This window comes from Cibotium barometz, chromosome 50 (genome assembly GCF_041138505.1).
Source record: "Cibotium barometz isolate CiBa-2024 chromosome 50, ASM4113850v1, whole genome shotgun sequence".
NCBI classification, from domain to species: Eukaryota; Viridiplantae; Streptophyta; class Polypodiopsida; order Cyatheales; family Cibotiaceae; genus Cibotium; species Cibotium barometz.
In genome coordinates, this window is record NC_141095.1 from 8,108,999 (window position 1) to 8,115,531 (window position 6,533).

A 6,533-nucleotide genomic window follows, 5' to 3' on the forward strand; every position below is an offset into this window, starting at 1 on the left:
ATAAAAAAAAGAACGACAATAGGACATATCACTATAACGCGATATGCTTGAGAGAGTTCGCACCAAGACCTCTTCTCGTGTTGTAGTGATTTCAAGAAATTTATGCAAGCAAATTACCATTGTGGGCAAAATCACTACAACGCCATATGGGTACGTTAGTTCTCACTGAGATCCCTCTTCGCATTGTAGTGATTTGATGAAATATTTGGGAGAAATAAATTAAATTCTTAAAAATCTAAAAGCAGCAATCTTTGATGGAATATTTATAAAGCAATTATACAACTTCGACCAAATTGAAACATGGAAATATTTGAAAACATACCACAAAATTCATTGGGAGAGCAAGAAGCAACCAACAAAGTTGACTGTAGGAGAGCAAGAAGCAACGTGAAGGTGATGACTGCGACGAGAAAAATTCTAAGAGATGACTGCAAGAAAAATTGCACGAGAGTAAGAAGCAACGAATAATGAATTGGTCACCTTTATCCACGGAAACTAACGGTCTATACATGCGGCAGACATGCATGATGGCACACCACATGCTCTGCGCACATATGATGACATGTCAAAAATTGATTGATCGTAATCATCATGTGTACAACCCCATGTACTCCTTTGCACGTGTGGACATGCTCTTTGGCACGTGTGTCATGCTTGTCCTTGGTAAATGTCAAGTGTCCTTGTCTTTTGCCCCCGTTTCGTTCTGCCTCCTTCAATTGCGTGTATTCCTCCACCGTGCCTCATCTATGCCATCTCTGTGATTTATCAAGCACGCCTCCATCACTTCAACAGTTTCCTTGCGTAATTCTTTGGTGAGATTTCAAGCAATCACTCTTGGTCTTAAATGTTATATTCAATCATATATATCATGTTTTACCTACGTTCATTAGATATTGGGTCAAACGAAAGGCAATGTTTGACAAGTCACCATGATGCGAAGAATGAATTATGATTTTTTCCTGATGTAGCGATATCATGTTATAGTGTTTTGGACATACTTTCTTGTCATATACATTGTTCTGTGTCGTGTGTATTATCTATGACTTATTTTCATGGCCTACTTTGTGAAATGAAATTCTCTCTGCAAGAAATCACTACAACGCACGGAGGGTATGATGATTAGGTCTGATGTGCCTCTATTATGTTGTAGTGATTTGGACCTATTTTATCGTCGTAGGTGTTGTTAGGTGTATTATTCTGGTGTTATTTTGTCAAATGAAAGTGTCTCTTTGAGAAATCAATACAACACGAGGAGTTGATGTAGATTTTGTCTGAAGTACCCATATTGCGTTGTAGTGATTTGAAGGTAATTCGTTTTCCAAGTTAACTTTTTCAGTAGTTTTTGTATTATTGTCCTATGTATTTATTGAGAAAATTATCATGTAACATTATGACTATTTTCAAATGGCGCATACGAAGAAGACTGCAAGGCTCTCATCTACATATGATCCTTAATTAGGTAGAGAAGCTAGTTCAGGAAAGAATGCACTGCGCTCAATGAGGAGACATAGATACGACCAACATAGATCCATCCTTCTTGAACTAAGGAAGTTGGAGAAACATATGCATTGCGCGGTTCAAAAGTTGCCATGCCAGCACGTAGTCCAGTCTACATGATGCAAGAATTTTGGCATTAATATGTGTTGGCAGGCCTTTGCCCTAGGATGTTTGCAAGAGGCTGTAGAAGACTAGCTTTTCGAGTCTTTTCAGGATAGCTATGTCCTTGCCGCACATGCACACAGAATCACTGTGATGTTGAAAAACATAAACTTGCTTTTTTTGCTGAGGTTTAGATATGACCGTACGCTGGAGCCCATCCTACTTAGTGACAAGAGAATGAAGGGAATTTTGGAAATCCCATCTTTGATGAAGAAAGTTAAGATCACAGAAGTGACAGAGGCTAGTCATTCACGTGACACAAGGCTCAACGCACAAAGGATTGGCGACCAAGCCAGGATGCAGGAGCTCCAAGAATTACGGTTGAAGAAAGTGGCTATTTGGAAAATGCATAAGTCGAATGTGAGGGCTTTGAGTTATTTTTTCCCCTCGTTTCGTGTTAGACTTTTGGTGCAAGGCACCACACAATTTTTCCCTTTCGAATGCAGAGGAGATTCATGTTTTATCCAATGTTTTAAGGGAGCTCAATGATAGAATTATCATAACAGTTCTAAGGTTTGCTACATCCTTTTCATCATCTTGATTGTAAAGTGAGTTGCTTGTCCAAAGTAACTAATAGATTCCAAGGATTCCATCATAGATTCCCAAGGGTGGGACTCTGAACTGGCAATCTATTACAAAAATTTATTTCTTTCACATCCCAATTTTGACCTAAGAAATCCAAACATTTCTTTGATTTACAGATAAACATTGACGATGCTTTTTTGACCTCCTCGTCATAAAAGAAGTTGACAAAAACATGCAATGGCATAAAGACTACGATTTTCATCTAATGATTTGCTACATTTGGTCTTCTACACCTCTGCACGTCTTGGTATATCTTTAATCTAAAACACTCACTTGTTTCTCCTGTTGGTATGGGCCATTTTGGACTGTCGAATGAAGGCAGTGGTAATGCTTTCAAAGATCCATAACCTGTAACACTATGAGGTGCCGTGTAAAATTCATTATAAAAGAAAACTCCTCTCTCTGCAAAGACCTACTTGATGTTTCTTTGTATAGATGCTCACCAATAGATGCATGAAAAACATCAAAGATTTCCACAATACTATCTATAGGCTGTCAGTCAACCAAGTTTGAAGGATATATATCTATACATACGAATACAAGAGAAGCATAAGTATAGAAATGAAACACACATTACATAAACATAATGTAAAAACATTTACTTACAGTTTGGTTTATGGAGTGGGATTCCATTAGGCGAACATTGCAGACACAGTTCTAAGTGCATGTAGGCATGTTGTATAAGGACTTCCTTAATGCTCCTACCTGTGTCAGAGATTTTTATGTCTTGAACTCTGCCTTTGTAAGTGTCGATGAACTGATTCTTTGTTTTTTTTTTCTTTCTAGTCTGCAACATAATCCAACGTAGAGATTGTGGTAGGAATCCACCTTTGATTATCCACATCAAAACTGTTGTATACTATAATAGCTCTAGTAGAGGAGTAAGGATGCCTAGGACGTCTGGTTTCCATGGAAGTAAATAGAAAATAAAAGCAGATGTAAGAAGATGGAAGACGATGAGATGGTAGAAGAGATAACCTCCAAAACATGCAAAATTTTTAGAGGGAAATCCATTCATTAAATGACCTAGGAACTTCGAAGAGAACATTTCAAATTTTTAGAGGCAAAAAGCACTTTTATTAAATGAGCTGAATGAGGGAAATTTTTTGATTGAAAACCATTCATTAAATGAGCTGACAACACTCTAATTTTCATATATATTATAGAAATGACATTATAAAGTGTGGTCAAATGTATTTCGTATTTCTTTAATAACAATATATTCATATAAAGAATATATGAAAAATGTCTAATTATCAAAGTTCTGTTACGGTGGCTCTCTTCCTATTGGTCAAAAGCCTTTCTCTCTCTCTAGAGGAAAAAGGCCCAAAGTTGAGTCCAAAATTTGCTTAATGGCTGGTTGCAAGAGGTTTGGACATACTGCCCTGCAAACCACTTATGCTGCCGTCTCTCCGTTTTGGGTCTAGAAAATATAGATCCTCATGGTTTGCGAGTCTGGCTCTGCTCGTTTGAGTTGTAGCGGAGGAGACGATATGCTCGAAGGAGAAAGTAGTCATATCCTGAGACTGAGTGAGATCGGGAATACCGGATAAACATGGAACTTCCATCTATAAAACCAAATTCATTGATTAAAAGTCTTCATTTAATAAGCTTAAGGAATGAAAATACAATATGTAAATGCTCTTTCTGAGTTTTTATTATATCTTTCTAATAAGAATTCATTTTTTCTTCTTAGCTTTCAACAAAGCTTTAATACCAGCTGTGAGATGGTCGCCCCCTCCGAGAGGGCACTAGTGGGGGCAGAAGTAGCATCAGCCTCTCGCGTGCCACGTGTCATCTTTCGATTGACGGATGGCTTGTGATCATTTCACAGCATGAAGCACTAAGGTGATTCACAAAAATGAAGCACAAGGTGATTGAATACACATGAAATGAATGATCATGTTTCACGTGCCATGCAAATCCAACTCTTTTACGTTGTACCCATCACTGAGGGGAATGGATATGTCTTGTACTTGTTCTTTGTTTATTGCCATTGAAACCAATGTGGTACTTGGGAAATTTTGGGAATTTGTTGTTTCAACTTCTTTACTTCAAAGTGGGAGCTCTTGTTGTTTCCCTCTATCCAATTGAAAAGTGTATCTATCGAATCCTATTGAACTTGTTTTGTTTCGTGCATATGGGTGGATGTCTTCCTTTTTGTTTTCCCTAAATTTGTTTATCTCATTCACCCTAGTGGGTGAAGTCAGCAATATTTCTCCCTTCTTTTCACTGGGTTGAACGGGCTTCTTCCTCCAAACCAATTTTGGGTCTTCTTTGATTTAGTTGGAAATTGGTCCTATTTGCTTTTATGGTCCTTTCCAAAGCTTTTGAAAGTGCATGCAGTAATGGAACTCGGGTACGACTTGGGCATTCATATTTTTGTATTGCCTTGATAATAGCCTTGTGCAACTAGTAGATCCTTTCAAACCCATTGCTTTTGAGTGCTTCAAGGATGATGGTTCAACTTGGAATACTGATTGCTACCCTTGGTTGGCCTTCTCTATCCCATGTCCTTAGTCTGAATTTTTTGACTTGATCACCTGGATACCTCTTTTGTCTCATAGTATCCGTGTGCTTGAAGTTGGTCCTTGGGAACCCATTGTTGAAGTAATGGATACTTGGGCTATTTTTTCTATGGTCTTCTCAATAAGGAGGTGAGGTTGTGATGTTGACGCCTTCTATGGTACGATGGCTGCTTTCTGTGGCATCAGGGGTTTCATGTCATCTATCTTTGCATGTTTTCCTTTGTTTAGGGGGCTTCATAATGGCGCAATAATGATATCCTTGACCTCATTGAGTTGTGTTGCCCTCTCTTCCCCTTGGATATTACAATTACTGGCGCAAATCCAGGATCGTCCAAGGATCATCTCTTCTTCCATAGATCCTGCAGGCATGACAAACACCTTTCCAACCAAGGGATTATTTCTAATGGAAATATTAACATTTAAAATCCCACAGCTCTGGTAGCTGACAAATGCAAAGTTTGTACTTGTGCATTGGTGTCTTCAAGATGAGGTTTGTTTAGCTCTTCCCATGTTTCATAAGAGATCAAGTTATGACTTGACCCCGTTTAATGTGATGCTTGTTGCATGACTCTCTTTCATAGAGAATTTTACACTAAGATGTGCCAGCATAATGTCTAGGTCATCCTCATCAAGGAGAGTTAGTGAATCCATGTTCACATGCAACATTTTCTGTTAGAGTCTCCATTTAGCCTTGTCTTCCCTTGCCTTGGCTTTCTCTCTTGCGCTTGTTTGATTTTTTTCCCTGGCTAGTTCTTTCTTTTGTTTCGGTATAGATACTCTTGCATGAGCATCTTTTGGGTCAGTGGTCCGTAATACTTCTTAAGTTTTCTCCCATTGATGTATCCCTCCATTTGCACTCCCTCGATGGTTTCAATTTGGACCGACACTTCAGGGGTGATTTTGTTGAAATATACAAGTGAATAGGGTGTGTGCGAGAACAAGCCCTTATTATAGCAAGAGGCTATAAAAGAGAATCTGTAAATGTGAGAGAACCTATGAAAAGGTGAGAAGTATTTACTAGGAGAGAATAAAGGGTAGCATGAGGAGATTTAGGAGGTGTGGAGATATTCTAGGAGAGGTGGAGAGAATCAAGCAAAAGAGGTGGAGTGAATCAAGGATAAATCAGTGGGATTGGATGCTTGGATGTAAACTCTATAAATTGAGGCATTGGCCTAATGAGAATTTGCTGGTTTTTGATTATCCATGCCTAGATTAGGCTATCAATTAATTGCTCATCACTAATCACATCTTGATTATTATCTAATCTCTTTATTAATGATGTTGATTCTAGCATTTGATCCACCATAGCCCACTCATGCTTGCATTTTAACATGGTATCAAAGCCATAGCTTAGGACTCATCTAGTTTTTAAGCAACAGATTATCTTGCTAATCATGATTAATAGCTAATAATATTTTTAAATCCTTTTTCAGCTATTCTCTACACCCCTAGCTGGTGGGGGGGGGGCTTGATCTCCCTCCAGCCTCAACATTAGGTCCAATGCTTCTAGCCACATATAGCCATGATCCCCACGCATAAGCGAGTGAAGAAGAAATTCACGATTTTGCAGGCACCACTTTTTTGAAGCAAAACTGAGATTTCTTCTATACACCAGATGCAATGGATCTAATTCCTCTAGGCCCTAGGGGTTTTCAAGGGTGCTGTTGGTGAAGATAGTTTTTGATTTGATCAAGTCTAGAGTGAGATCCAAACTCTTCATTAAATCTGTAGAGGAGGTGACTTTGGTAAAACATAGATTAA